The following is a 19,494-nucleotide window of genomic DNA, read 5'->3' as shown; positions in this document are numbered from 1 at the left end:
CTGTGTCACACACACCTCTACTTACGCACACACTGTATCCCTGTGTTACACACACATCTACTTACGCACACACTGTATCCCTGTGTTACACACACATCTACGTACACACACACACTGTATCCCTGTGTTACACACACATCTACTTACACACACACTGTATCCCTGTGTTACACACACATCTACTTACGCACACACTGTATCCCTGTGTTACACACACATCTACTTACGCACACACTGTATCCCTGTGTTACACACACATCTACTTACGCACACACTGTATCCCTGTGTTACACACACATCTACTTACGCACAAACTGTATCCCTGTGTTACACACACATCTACTTACGCACACACTGTATCCCTGTGTTACACACACATCTACTTACACACACTGTATCCCTGTGTTACACACACATCTACTTACGCACACACTGTATCCCTGTGTTACACACACATCTACTTACGCACACACTGTATCCCTGTGTTACACACACATCTACTTACGCACACACTGTATACCTGTGTTACGCACACATCTACTTACGCACACACTGTATCCCTGTGTTACGCACACATCTACTTACGCACACACTGTATCCCTGTGTTACACACACATCTACTTACGTACACACTGTATCCCTGTGTTACACACACATCTACTTACGCACACACTGTATCCCTGTGTTACACACACATCTACTTACGCACACACTGTATCCCTGTGTTACACACGCATCTACTTACGCACACACTGTATCCCTGTGTTACACACACATCTACTTACACACACACTGTATCCCTGTGTCACACACACATCTACTTACGCACACACTGTATCCCTGTGTTACACACACATCTACTTACGCACACACTGTATCCCTGTGTCACACACACATCTACTTACACACACACTGTATTCCTGTGTTACACACACATCTACTTACGCACACACTGTATCCCTGTGTTACACACACATCTACTTACGCACACACTGTATCCCTGTGTTACACACACATCTACTTACGCACACACTGTATCCCTGTGTTACACACGCATCTACTTACGCACACACTGTATCCCTGTGTTACACACACATCTGCTTACGCACACACTGTATCCCTGTGTTACACACGCATCTACTTACGCACACACTGTATCCCTGTGTTACACACACATCTACTTACGCACACACTGTATCCCTGTGTTACACACGCATCTACTTACGCACACACTGTATCCCTGTGTTACACACACATCTACTTACACACACACTGTATCCCTGTGTTACACACACATCTACTTACGCACACACTGTATCCCTGTGTTACACACGCATCTACTTACGCACACACTGTATCCCTGTGTTACACACACATCTACTTACGCACACACTGTATCCCTGTGTTACACACACATCTACTTACGCACACACTGTATCCCTGTGTTACACACACATCTACTTACGCACACACTGTATCCCTGTGTTACGCACACATCTACTTACGCACACACTGTATCCCTGTGTTACGCACACATCTACTTACGCACACACTGTATCCCTGTGTTACACACACATCTACTTACGCACACACTGTATCCCTGTGTTACACACACATCTACTTACGCACACACTGTATCCCTGTGTTACACACGCATCTACTTACGCACACACTGTATCCCTGTGTTACACACACATCTACTTACGCACACACTGTATCCCTGTGTTACACACACATCTACTTACGCACACACTGTATCCCTGTGTTACACACGCATCTACTTACGCACACACTGTATCCCTGTGTTACACACACATCTACTTACACACACACAGTATCCCTGTGTCACACACACATCTACTTACACACACACTGTATCCCTGTGTTACACACACATCTACTTACACACACACTGTATCCCTGTGTCACACACACCTCTACTTACGCACACACTGTATCCCTGTGTTACACACACATCTACTTACGCACACACTGTATCCCTGTGTTACACACACATCTACGTACACACACACTGTATCCCTGTGTTACACACACATCTACGTACACACACACTGTATCCCTGTGTTACACACACATCTACTTACACACACACTGTATCCCTGTGTTACACACACATCTACTTACGCACACACTGTATCCCTGTGTTACTCACACATCTACTTACGCACACACTGTATCCCTGTATTACACACACATCTACTTACGCACACACTGTATCCCTGTGTTACACACACATCTACTTACGCACACACTGTATCCCTGTGTTACACACACATCTACTTACGCACACACTGTATCCCTGTGTTACACACACATCTACTTACGCACACACTGTATCCCTGTGTTACACACGCATCTACTTACGCACACACTGTATCCCTGTGTTACACACACATCTACTTACGCACACACTGTATCCCTGTGTTACGCACACATCTACTTACGCACACACTGTATCCCTGTGTTACACACACATCTACTTATGCACACACTGTATCCCTGTGTTACACACACATCTACTTACGCACACACTGTATCCCTGTGTTACACACACATCTACTTACGCACACACTGTATCCCTGTGTTACACACACATCTACTTACGCACACACTGTATCCCGGTGTTACACACACATCTACTTACGCACACACTGTATCCCTGTGTTACGCACACATCTACTTACGCACACACTGTATCCCTGTGTTACGCACACATCTACTTACGCACACACTGTATCCCTGTGTTACACACACATCTACTTACGCACACACTGTATCCCTGTGTTACACACACATCTACTTACGCACACACTGTATCCCTGTGTTACGCACACATCTACTTACGCACACACTGTATCCCTGTGTTACGCACACATCTACTTACGTACACACTGTATCCCTGTGTTACACACACATCTACTTACGCACACACTGTATCCCTGTGTTACACACACATCTACTTACGCACACACTGTATCCCTGTGTTACACACGCATCTACTTACGCACACACTGTATCCCTGTGTTACACACACATCTACTTACACACACACTGTATCCCTGTGTCACACACACATCTACTTACGCACACACTGTATCCCTGTGTTACACACACATCTACTTACACACACACTGTATCCCTGTGTCACACACACATCTACTTACACACACACTGTATCCCTGTGTTACACACACATCTACTTACGCACACACTGTATCCCTGTGTTACACACACATCTACTTACGCACACACTGTATCCCTGTGTTACACACACATCTACTTACGCACACACTGTATCCCTGTGTTACACACGCATCTACTTACGTACACACTGTATCCCTGTGTTACACACACATCTGCGTACGCACACACTGTATTCCTGTGTTACACACGCATCTACTTACGCACACACTGTATCCCTGTGTTACACACACATCTACTTACACACACACTGTATCCCTGTGTTACACACACATCTACTTACGCACACACTGTATCCCTGTGTTACACACGCATCTACTTACACACACACTGTATCCCTGTGTTACACACACATCTACTTACACACACACTGTATCCCTGTGTTACACACGCATCTACTTACGCACACACTGTATCCCTGTGTTACACACACATCTACTTACGCACACACTGTATCCCTGTGTTACACACGCATCTACTTACGCACACACTGTATCCCTGTGTTACACACGCATCTACTTACGCACACACTGTATCCCTGTGTTACACACGCATCTACTTACGCACACACTGTATCCCTGTGTTACACACACATCTACTTACACACACACTGTATCCCTGTGTTACACACACATCTACTTACGCACACACTGTATCCCTGTGTTACAAACGCATCTACTTACGCACACACTGTATCCCTGTGTTACACACGCATCTACTTACACACACACTGTATCCCTGTGTTACACACACATCTACTTACGTACACACTGTATCCCTGTGTTACACACACATCTACTTACACACACACACTGTATCCCTGTGTTACACACACATCTACTTACACACACTGTATCCCTGTGTTACACACACATCTACTTACACACACTGTATCCCTGTGTTACACACGCATCTACTTACGCACACACTGTATCCCTGTGTTACACACACATCTACTTACGCACACACTGTATCCCTGTGTTACACACGCATCTACTTACGCACACACTGTATCCCTGTGTTACACACGCATCTACTTACACACACACTGTATCCCTGTGTTACACACACATCTACTTACACACACACACTGTATCCCTGTGTTACACACACATCTACTTACGCACACACTGTATCCCTGTGTTACACACGCATCTACTTACGCACACACTGTATCCCTGTGTTACACACACATCTACTTACGCACACACTGTATCCCTGTGTTACACACACATCTACTTACACACACACTGTATCCCTGTGTTACACACACATCTACTTACGCACACACTGTATCCCTGTGTTACACACACATCTACTTACGCACACACTGTATCCCTGTGTTACACACACATCTACTTACGCACACACTGTATCCCTGTGTTACACACGCATCTACTTACGCACACACTGTATCCCTGTGTTACACACGCATCTACTTACACACACACTGTATCCCTGTGTTACACACACATCTACTTACACACACACTGTATCCCTGTGTCACACACACATCTACTTACACACACACTGTATCCCTGTGTTACACACACATCTACTTACGCACACACTGTATCCCTGTGTTACACACACATCTACTTACGCACACACTGTATCCCTGTGTTACACACACATCTACTTACGCACACACTGTATCCCTGTGTTACACACACATCTACTTACGCACACACTGTATCCCTGTGTTACACACACATCTACTTACGCACACACTGTATCCCTGTGTTACACACACATCTACTTACACACACACTGTATCCCTGTGTTACACACACATCTACTTACGCACACACTGTATCCCTGTGTTACACACACATCTACTTACGCACACACTGTATCCCTGTGTTACACACACATCTACTTACGCACACACTGTATCCCTGTGTTACACACACATCTACTTACGCACACACTGTATCCCTGTGTTACACACACATCTACTTACGCACACACTGTATCCCTGTGTTACACACACATCTACTTACGCACACACTGTATCCCTGTGTTACACACACATCTACTTACGCACACACTGTATCCCTGTGTTACACACACATCTACTTACGCACACACTGTATCCCTGTGTTACACACACATCTACTTACGCACACACTGTATCCCTGTGTTACGCACACATCTACTTACGCACACACTGTATCCCTGTGTTACGCACACATCTACTTACGTACACACTGTATCCCTGTGTTACACACACATCTACTTACGCACACACTGTATCCCTGTGTTACACACACATCTACTTACGCACACACTGTATCCCTGTGTTACACACGCATCTACTTACGCACACACTGTATCCCTGTGTTACACACGCATCTACTTACACACACACTGTATCCCTGTGTCACACACACATCTACTTACGCACACACTGTATCCCTGTGTTACACACACATCTACTTACACACACACTGTATCCCTGTGTCACACACACATCTACTTACACACACACTGTATCCCTGTGTTACACACACATCTACTTACGCACACACTGTATCCCTGTGTTACACACACATCTACTTACGCACACACTGTATCCCTGTGTTACACACACATCTACTTACGCACACACTGTATCCCTGTGTTACACACGCATCTACTTACGCACACACTGTATCCCTGTGTTACACACACATCTGCTTACGCACACACTGTATCCCTGTGTTACACACGCATCTACTTACGCACACACTGTATCCCTGTGTTACACACACATCTACTTACACACACACTGTATCCCTGTGTTACACACACATCTACTTACGCACACACTGTATCCCTGTGTTACACACGCATCTACTTACACACACACTGTATCCCTGTGTTACACACACATCTACTTACACACACACTGTATCCCTGTGTTACACACGCATCTACTTACGCACACACTGTATCCCTGTGTTACACACACATCTACTTACACACACACTGTATCCCTGTGTTACACACATCTACTTACGCACACACTGTATCCCTGTGTTACACACGCATCTACTTACGCACACACTGTATCCCTGTGTTACACACACATCTACTTACACACACACTGTATCCCTGTGTTACACACACATCTACTTACGCACACACTGTATCCCTGTGTTACACACGCATCTACTTACGCACACACTGTATCCCTGTGTTACACACGCATCTACTTACGCACACACTGTATCCCTGTGTTACACACATCTACTTACGCACACACTGTATCCCTGTGTTACACACGCATCTACTTACGCACACACTGTATCCCTGTGTTACACACACATCTACTTACACACACACTGTATCCCTGTGTTACACACACATCTACTTACGCACACACTGTATCCCTGTGTTACACACGCATCTACTTACGCACACACTGTATCCCTGTGTTACACACGCATCTACTTACGCACACACTGTATCCCTGTGTTACACACACATCTACTTACACACACACTGTATCCCTGTGTTACACACACATCTACTTACGCACACACTGTATCCCTGTGTTACAAACGCATCTACTTACGCACACACTGTATCCCTGTGTTACACACGCATCTACTTACACACACACTGTATCCCTGTGTTACACACACATCTACTTACGTACACACTGTATCCCTGTGTTACACACACATCTACTTACACACACACACTGTATCCCTGTGTTACACACACATCTACTTACACACACTGTATACCTGTGTTACACACACATCTACTTACACACACTGTATCCCTGTGTTACACACGCATCTACTTACGCACACACTGTATCCCTGTGTTACACACACATCTACTTACGCACACACTGTATCCCTGTGTTACACACGCATCTACTTACGCACACACTGTATCCCTGTGTTACACACACATCTACTTACACACACACTGTATCCCTGTGTTACACACACATCTACTTACACACACACACTGTATCCCTGTGTTACACACACATCTACTTACGCACACACTGTATCCCTGTGTTACACACGCATCTACTTACGCACACACTGTATCCCTGTGTTACACACACATCTACTTACGCACACACTGTATCCCTGTGTTACACACACATCTACTTACACACACACTGTATCCCTGTGTTACACACACATCTACTTACGCACACACTGTATCCCTGTGTTACACACACATCTACTTACACACACACTGTATCCCTGTGTTACACACACATCTACTTACGCACACACTGTATCCCTGTGTTACACACGCATCTACTTACACACACACTGTATCCCTGTGTTACACACACTTCTACTTACACACACACTGTATCCCTGTGTCACACACACATCTACTTACACACACACTGTATCCCTGTGTTACACACACATCTACTTACGCACACACTGTATCCCTGTGTTACACACACATCTACTTACGCACACACTGTATCCCTGTGTTACACACACATCTACTTACGCACACACTGTATCCCTGTGTTACACACACATCTACTTACGCACACACTGTATCCCTGTGTTACACACACATCTACTTACGCACACACTGTATCCCTGTGTTACACACACATCTACTTACGCACACACTGTATCCCTGTGTTACGCACACATCTACTTACGCACACACTGTATCCCTGTGTTACACACACATCTACTTACGCACACACTGTATCCCTGTGTTACACACACATCTACTTACACACACACTGTATCCCTGTGTTACACACACACATCTACTTACACACACACTGTATCCCTGTGTTACACACACATCTACTTACGCACACACTGTATCCCTGTGTTACACACTCATCTACTTACACACACACTGTATCCCTGTGTTACACACACATCTACTTACACACACACTGTATCCCTGTGTTACACACGCATCTACTTATGCACACACTGTATCCCTGTGTTACACACGCATCTACTTACGCACACACTGTATCCCTGTGTTACACACACATCTACTTACGCACACACTGTATCCCTGTGTCACACACACATCTACTTACACACACACTGTATCCCTGTGTTACACACACATCTACTTACACACACACTGTATCCCTGTGTCACACACACTTCTACTTACGCACACACTGTATCCCTGTGTTACACACACATCTACTTACGCACACACTGTATCCCTGTGTTACACACACATTTTCTTACACACACACTGTATCCCTGTGTCACACACACATCTACTTACACACACACTGTATCCCTGTGTTACACACACATCTACTTACACACACACTGTATCCCTGTGTCACACACACCTCTACTTACGCACACACTGTATCCCTGTGTTACACACACATCTACTTACGCACACACTGTATCCCTGTGTTACACACACATCTACGTACACACACACTGTATCCCTGTGTTACACACACACACATCTACTTACGCACACACTGTATCCCTGTGTTACACACACATCTACTTACACACACACTGTATCCCTGTGTTACACACACATCTACGTACACACACACTGTATCCCTGTGTTACACACACACAAATCTACTTACACACACACTGTATCCCTGTGTTACACACGCATCTACTTACGCACACACTGTATCCCTGTGTTACACACACATCTGCTTACGCACACACTGTATCCCTTTGTTACACACTCATCTACTTACGCACACACTGTATCCCTGTGTTACACACGCATCTACTTACGCACACACTGTATCCCTGTGTTACACACGCATCTACTTCCGCACACACTGTATCCCTGTGTTACACACGCATCTACTTACGCACACACTGTATCCCTGTGTTACACACGCATCTACTTACGCACACACTGTATCCCTGTGTTACACACGCATCTACTTACGCACACACTGTATCCCTGTGTTACACACGCATCTACTTACGCACACACTGTATCCCTGTGTTACACACACATCTACTTACGCACACACTGTATCCCTGTGTTACACACGCATCTACTTACGCACACACTGTATCCCTGTGTTACACACACATCTGCTTATGCACACACTGTATCCCTGTGTTACACACGCATCTACTTACGCACACACTGTATCCCTGTGTTACACACGCATCTACTTACGCACACACTGTATCCCTGTGTTACACACACATCTACTTACGCACACACTGTATCCCTGTGTTACACACACATCTACTTACGCACACACTGTATCCCTGTGTTACACACACATCTACTTACGCACACACTGTATCCCTGTGTTACACACACATCTACTTACGCACACACTGTATCCCTGTGTTACACACACATCTACTTACGCACACACTGTATCCCTGTGTTACGCACACATCTACTTACGCACACACTGTATCCCTGTGTTACACACACCTACTTACACACACACACTGTATCCCTGTGTTACACACTCATCTACTGACACACACACTGTATCCCTGTGTTACACACACATCTACTTACACACACACTGTATCCCTGTGTTACACACACACATCTACTTACACACACACTGTATCCCTGTGTTACACACACATCTACTTACACACACACTGTATCCCTGTGTTACACACACACATCTACTTACACACACACTGTATCCCTGTGTTACACACACCTACTTACACACACACACTGTATCCCTGTGTTACACACTCATCTACTTACACACACACTGTATCCCTGTGTTACACACACATCTACTTACACACACACTGTATCCCTGTGTTACACACACACATCTACTTACACACACACACACACACACACACACACACTGTATCCCTGTGTTAAACACACACATCTACTTACACACACACTGTATCCCTGTGTTACACACAATGTATCCCTGTGTTACACACATCTACTTACACACACACTGTATCCCTGTGTTACACACTCATCTACTTACACACACACTGTATCCCTGTGTTACACACACATCTACTTACACACCACATCTACTTCCGCACACACTGTATCCCTGTGTTACACACACATCTACTTCTGCACACACTATATCCCTGTGTTACACACACATCTACTTACACACACACTGTATCCCTGTGTTACACACACATCTACTTACGCACACACTGTATCCCTGTGTTACACACACATCTACTTACGCACACACTGTATCCCTGTGTTACACACACATCTACTTACACACACACTGTATCCCTGTGTTACACACACATCTACTTACACACACTGTATCCCTGTGTTACACACACATCTACTTACACACACACTGTATCCCTGTGTTACACACACTGTATCCCTGTGTTACACACATCTACTTACACACACACTGTATCCCTGTGTTACACACTCATCTACTTACACACACACTGTATCCCTGTGTTACACACACATCTACTTACACACCACATCTACTTCCGCACACACTGTATCCCTGTGTTACACACACATCTACTTCCGCACACACTATATCCCTGTGTTACACACACATCTACTTACACACACACTGTATCCCTGTGTTACACACACATCTACTTACACACACACTGTATCCCTGTGTTACACACACACATCTACTTACGCACACACTGTATCCCTGTGTTACACACACATCTACTTACGCACACACTGTATCCCTGTGTTACACACACATCTACTTACGCACACACTGTATCCCTGTGTTACGCACACATCTACTTACACACACACTGTATCCCTGTGTTACGCACATATCTACTTACACACACACTGTATCCTTGTGTTACGCACTCATCTACTTACACACACACTGTATCCCTGTGTTACACACACATCTACTTACACACACACTGTATCCCTGTGTTACACACGCATCTACTTACGCACACACTGTATCCCTGTGTTACACACACATCTACTTACACACACACTGTATCCCTGTGTTACACACATCTACTTACGCACACACTGTATCCCTGTGTTACACACGCATCTACTTACGCACACACTGTATCCCTGTGTTACACACACATCTACTTACACACACACTGTATCCCTGTGTTACACACACATCTACTTACGCACACACTGTATCCCTGTGTTACACACGCATCTACTTACGCACACACTGTATCCCTGTGTTACACACGCATCTACTTACGCACACACTGTATCCCTGTGTTACACACATCTACTTACGCACACACTGTATCCCTGTGTTACACACGCATCTACTTACGCACACACTGTATCCCTGTGTTACACACACATCTACTTACACACACACTGTATCCCTGTGTTACACACACATCTACTTACGCACACACTGTATCCCTGTGTTACACACGCATCTACTTACGCACACACTGTATCCCTGTGTTACACACGCATCTACTTACGCACACACTGTATCCCTGTGTTACACACACATCTACTTACACACACACTGTATCCCTGTGTTACACACACATCTACTTACGCACACACTGTATCCCTGTGTTACAAACGCATCTACTTACGCACACACTGTATCCCTGTGTTACACACGCATCTACTTACACACACACTGTATCCCTGTGTTACACACACATCTACTTACGTACACACTGTATCCCTGTGTTACACACACATCTACTTACACACACACACTGTATCCCTGTGTTACACACACATCTACTTACACACACTGTATACCTGTGTTACACACACATCTACTTACACACACTGTATCCCTGTGTTACACACGCATCTACTTACGCACACACTGTATCCCTGTGTTACACACACATCTACTTACGCACACACTGTATCCCTGTGTTACACACGCATCTACTTACGCACACACTGTATCCCTGTGTTACACACACATCTACTTACACACACACTGTATCCCTGTGTTACACACACATCTACTTACACACACACACTGTATCCCTGTGTTACACACACATCTACTTACGCACACACTGTATCCCTGTGTTACACACGCATCTACTTACGCACACACTGTATCCCTGTGTTACACACACATCTACTTACGCACACACTGTATCCCTGTGTTACACACACATCTACTTACACACACACTGTATCCCTGTGTTACACACACATCTACTTACGCACACACTGTATCCCTGTGTTACACACACATCTACTTACACACACACTGTATCCCTGTGTTACACACACATCTACTTACGCACACACTGTATCCCTGTGTTACACACGCATCTACTTACACACACACTGTATCCCTGTGTTACACACACTTCTACTTACACACACACTGTATCCCTGTGTCACACACACATCTACTTACACACACACTGTATCCCTGTGTTACACACACATCTACTTACGCACACACTGTATCCCTGTGTTACACACACATCTACTTACGCACACACTGTATCCCTGTGTTACACACACATCTACTTACGCACACACTGTATCCCTGTGTTACACACACATCTACTTACGCACACACTGTATCCCTGTGTTACACACACATCTACTTACGCACACACTGTATCCCTGTGTTACACACACATCTACTTACGCACACACTGTATCCCTGTGTTACGCACACATCTACTTACGCACACACTGTATCCCTGTGTTACACACACATCTACTTACGCACACACTGTATCCCTGTGTTACACACACATCTACTTACACACACACTGTATCCCTGTGTTACACACACACATCTACTTACACACACACTGTATCCCTGTGTTACACACACATCTACTTACGCACACACTGTATCCCTGTGTTACACACTCATCTACTTACACACACACTGTATCCCTGTGTTACACACACATCTACTTACACACACACTGTATCCCTGTGTTACACACGCATCTACTTATGCACACACTGTATCCCTGTGTTACACACGCATCTACTTACGCACACACTGTATCCCTGTGTTACACACACATCTACTTACGCACACACTGTATCCCTGTGTCACACACACATCTACTTACACACACACTGTATCCCTGTGTTACACACACATCTACTTACACACACACTGTATCCCTGTGTCACACACACTTCTACTTACGCACACACTGTATCCCTGTGTTACACACACATCTACTTACGCACACACTGTATCCCTGTGTTACACACACATTTTCTTACACACACACTGTATCCCTGTGTCACACACACATCTACTTACACACACACTGTATCCCTGTGTTACACACACATCTACTTACACACACACTGTATCCCTGTGTCACACACACCTCTACTTACGCACACACTGTATCCCTGTGTTACACACACATCTACTTACGCACACACTGTATCCCTGTGTTACACACACATCTACGTACACACACACTGTATCCCTGTGTTACACACACACACATCTACTTACGCACACACTGTATCCCTGTGTTACACACACATCTACTTACACACACACTGTATCCCTGTGTTACACACACATCTACGTACACACACACTGTATCCCTGTGTTACACACACACAAATCTACTTACACACACACTGTATCCCTGTGTTACACACGCATCTACTTACGCACACACTGTATCCCTGTGTTACACACACATCTGCTTACGCACACACTGTATCCCTTTGTTACACACTCATCTACTTACGCACACACTGTATCCCTGTGTTACACACGCATCTACTTACGCACACACTGTATCCCTGTGTTACACACGCATCTACTTCCGCACACACTGTATCCCTGTGTTACACACGCATCTACTTACGCACACACTGTATCCCTGTGTTACACACGCATCTACTTACGCACACACTGTATCCCTGTGTTACACACGCATCTACTTACGCACACACTGTATCCCTGTGTTACACACGCATCTACTTACGCACACACTGTATCCCTGTGTTACACACACATCTACTTACGCACACACTGTATCCCTGTGTTACACACGCATCTACTTACGCACACACTGTATCCCTGTGTTACACACACATCTGCTTATGCACACACTGTATCCCTGTGTTACACACGCATCTACTTACGCACACACTGTATCCCTGTGTTACACACGCATCTACTTACGCACACACTGTATCCCTGTGTTACACACACATCTACTTACGCACACACTGTATCCCTGTGTTACACACACATCTACTTACGCACACACTGTATCCCTGTGTTACACACACATCTACTTACGCACACACTGTATCCCTGTGTTACACACACATCTACTTACGCACACACTGTATCCCTGTGTTACACACACATCTACTTACGCACACACTGTATCCCTGTGTTACGCACACATCTACTTACGCACACACTGTATCCCTGTGTTACACACACCTACTTACACACACACACTGTATCCCTGTGTTACACACTCATCTACTGACACACACACTGTATCCCTGTGTTACACACACATCTACTTACACACACACTGTATCCCTGTGTTACACACACACATCTACTTACACACACACTGTATCCCTGTGTTACACACACATCTACTTACACACACACTGTATCCCTGTGTTACACACACACATCTACTTACACACACACTGTATCCCTGTGTTACACACACCTACTTACACACACACACTGTATCCCTGTGTTACACACTCATCTACTTACACACACACTGTATCCCTGTGTTACACACACATCTACTTACACACACACTGTATCCCTGTGTTACACACACACATCTACTTACACACACACACACACACACACACACACACTGTATCCCTGTGTTAAACACACACATCTACTTACACACACACTGTATCCCTGTGTTACACACAATGTATCCCTGTGTTACACACATCTACTTACACACACACTGTATCCCTGTGTTACACACTCATCTACTTACACACACACTGTATCCCTGTGTTACACACACATCTACTTACACACCACATCTACTTCCGCACACACTGTATCCCTGTGTTACACACACATCTACTTCTGCACACACTATATCCCTGTGTTACACACACATCTACTTACACACACACTGTATCCCTGTGTTACACACACATCTACTTACGCACACACTGTATCCCTGTGTTACACACACATCTACTTACGCACACACTGTATCCCTGTGTTACACACACATCTACTTACACACACACTGTATCCCTGTGTTACACACACATCTACTTACACACACTGTATCCCTGTGTTACACACACATCTACTTACACACACACTGTATCCCTGTGTTACACACACTGTATCCCTGTGTTACACACATCTACTTACACACACACTGTATCCCTGTGTTACACACTCATCTACTTACACACACACTGTATCCCTGTGTTACACACACATCTACTTACACACCACATCTACTTCCGCACACACTGTATCCCTGTGTTACACACACATCTACTTCCGCACACACTATATCCCTGTGTTACACACACATCTACTTACACACACACTGTATCCCTGTGTTACACACACATCTACTTACACACACACTGTATCCCTGTGTTACACACACACATCTACTTACGCACACACTGTATCCCTGTGTTACACACACATCTACTTACGCACACACTGTATCCCTGTGTTACACACACATCTACTTACGCACACACTGTATCCCTGTGTTACGCACACATCTACTTACACACACACTGTATCCCTGTGTTACGCACATATCTACTTACACACACACTGTATCCTTGTGTTACGCACTCATCTACTTACACACACACTGTATCCCTGTGTTACACACACATCTACTTACACACACACTGTATCCCTGAGTTACACACTCATTTACTTACACACACTGTATCCCTGTGTTACACACACATCTACTTACACACACACACTGTATCCCTGTGTTACACACACATCTACTTACACACACACTGTATCCCTGTGTTACACTCACATCTACTTATGCACACACTGTATCCCTGTGCTACACACACACACATCTACTTACGCACACACTGTATCCCTGTGTTACACACACATCTACTTACACACACACTGTATCCCTGTGTTACACACACATCTACGTACACACACTGTATCCGTGTTACACACACCCACATCTACTTACACACACACTGTATCCCTGTGTTACACACACATCTACTTACACACACTGTATCCCTGTGTTACACACACATCTACTTACACACACACTGTATCCCTGTGTTACACACACACATCTACTTAAACACACACTGTATCCCTGTGTTACACACACATCTACTTACGCACACACTGTATCCCTGTGTTACACACACATCTACTTACGCACACACTGTATCCCTGTGTTACGCACACAATTACTTACGCACACACTGTATCCCTGTGTTACGCACACATCTACTTACACACACACTGTATCCTTGTGTTACGCACTCATCTACTTACACACACACTGTATCCCTGTGTTACACACACATCTACTTACACACACACTGTATCCCTGTGTTACACACTCATTTACTTACACACACACTGTATCCCTGTGTTACACACACATCTACTTACACACACACACACACACTGCATCCCTGTGTTACACACACATCTACTTACACACACACTGTATCCCTGTGTTACACACACATCTACTTACACACCACATCTACTTCCGCACACACTGTATCCCTGTGTTACACACACATCTACTTCTGCACACACTATATCCCTGTGTTACACACACATCTACTTACACACACACTGTATCCCTGTGTTACACACACATCTACTTACACACACACTGTATCCCTGTGTTACACACACATCTACTTACACACACTGTATCCCTGTGTTACACACACATCTACTTACACACACACTGTATCCCTGTGTTACACACACTGTATCCCTGTGTTACACACATCTACTTACACACACACTGTATCCCTGTGTTACACACTCATCTACTTACACACACACTGTATCCCTGTGTTACACACACATCTACTTACACACCACATCTACTTCCGCACACACTGTATCCCTGTGTTACACACACATCTACTTCCGCACACACTATATCCCTGTGTTACACACACATCTACTTACACACACACTGTATCCCTGTGTTACACACACATCTACTTACACACACACTGTATCCCTGTGTTACACACACACATCTACTTACGCACATACTGTATCCCTGTGTTACACACACATCTACTTACGCACACACTGTATCCCTGTGTTACACACACATCTACTTACGCACACACTGTATCCCTGTGTTACGCACACATCTACTTACACACACACTGTATCCCTGTGTTACGCACATATCTACTTACACACACACTGTATCCTTGTGTTACGCACTCATCTACTTACACACACACTGTATCCCTGTGTTACACACACATCTACTTACACACACACTGTATCCCTGTGTTACACACTCATTTACTTACACACACTGTATCCCTGTGTTACACACACATCTACTTACACACACACACTGTATCCCTGTGTTACACACACATCTACTTACACACACACTGTATCCCTGTGTTACACTCACATCTACTTATGCACACACTGTATCCCTGTGCTACACACACACACATCTACTTACGCACACACTGTATCCCTGTGTTACACACACATCTACTTACACACACACTGTATCCCTGTGTTACACACACATCTACGTACACACACTGTATCCGTGTTACACACACACACATCTACTTACACACACACTGTATCCCTGTGTTACACACACATCTACTTACACACACTGTATCCCTGTGTTACACACACATCTACTTACACACACACTGTATCCCTGTGTTACACACACACATCTACTTAAACACACACTGTATCCCTGTGTTACACACACATCTACTTACGCACACACTGTATCCCTGTGTTACACACACATCTACTTACGCACATACTGTATCCCTGTGTTACGCACACATTTACTTACGCACACACTGTATCCCTGTGTTACGCACACATCTACTTACACACACACTGTATCCTTGTGTTACGCACTCATCTACTTACACACACACTGTATCCCTGTGTTACACACACATCTACTTACACACACACTGTATCCCTGTGTTACACACTCATTTACTTACACACACACTGTATCCCTGTGTTACACACACATCTACTTACACACACACACACACTGCATCCCTGTGTTACACACACATCTACTTACACACACACTGTATCCCTGTGTTACACTCACATCTACTTATGCACACACTGTATCCCTGTGCTACACACACATCTACTTACACATACACTGTATTCCTGTGTCACACACACACACACACACACACACACACACACACACACACACACACACACACACACACACACACACACACACACACACACACACACACACACACACACACACACTATCCCTGTGCTACACACACACACACACACACACACACACACACACACACACACACACACACAGACACAGACACAGACACACACACACACACACACACACACACACACACACACACACACACACACACACACACACACACACACACACACACACACACACACACACACATCTACTTACACACACACACTGTATCCCTGTGTTAAACACACACATCTACTTACACACACACTGTATCCCTGTGTTACACACACTGTATCCCTGTGTTACACACATCTACTTACACACACACTGTATCCCTGTGTTACACACTCATCTACTTACACACACACTGTATCCCTGTGTTACACACACATCTACTTACACACACACCACATCTACTTCCGCACACACTGTATCCCTGTGTTACACACACATCTACTTCCGCACACACTATATCCCTGTGTTACACACACATCTACTTACACACACACTGTATCCCTGTGTTACACACACATCTACTTACACACACACACACTGTATCCCTGTGTTACACACACATCTACTTACACACACACTGTATCCCTGTGTTACACACACACATCTACTTCCGCACACACTGTATCCCTGTGTTACGCACACATCTACTTACACACACACTGTATCCTTGTGTTACGCACTCATCTACTTACGCACACACTGTATCCCTGTGTTACACACACATCTACTTACACACACACTGTATCCCTGTGTTACACACTCATTTACTTACACAGACACTGTATCCCTGTGTTACACACACATCTACTTACACACACACACTGTATCCCTGTGTTACACACACATCTACTTACACACACACTGTATCCCTGTG

Source organism: Ascaphus truei, chromosome 11, assembly GCF_040206685.1.
Source record: "Ascaphus truei isolate aAscTru1 chromosome 11, aAscTru1.hap1, whole genome shotgun sequence".
NCBI classification, from domain to species: Eukaryota; Metazoa; Chordata; class Amphibia; order Anura; family Ascaphidae; genus Ascaphus; species Ascaphus truei.
Note: the sequence above shows the minus strand (reverse complement) of the source record.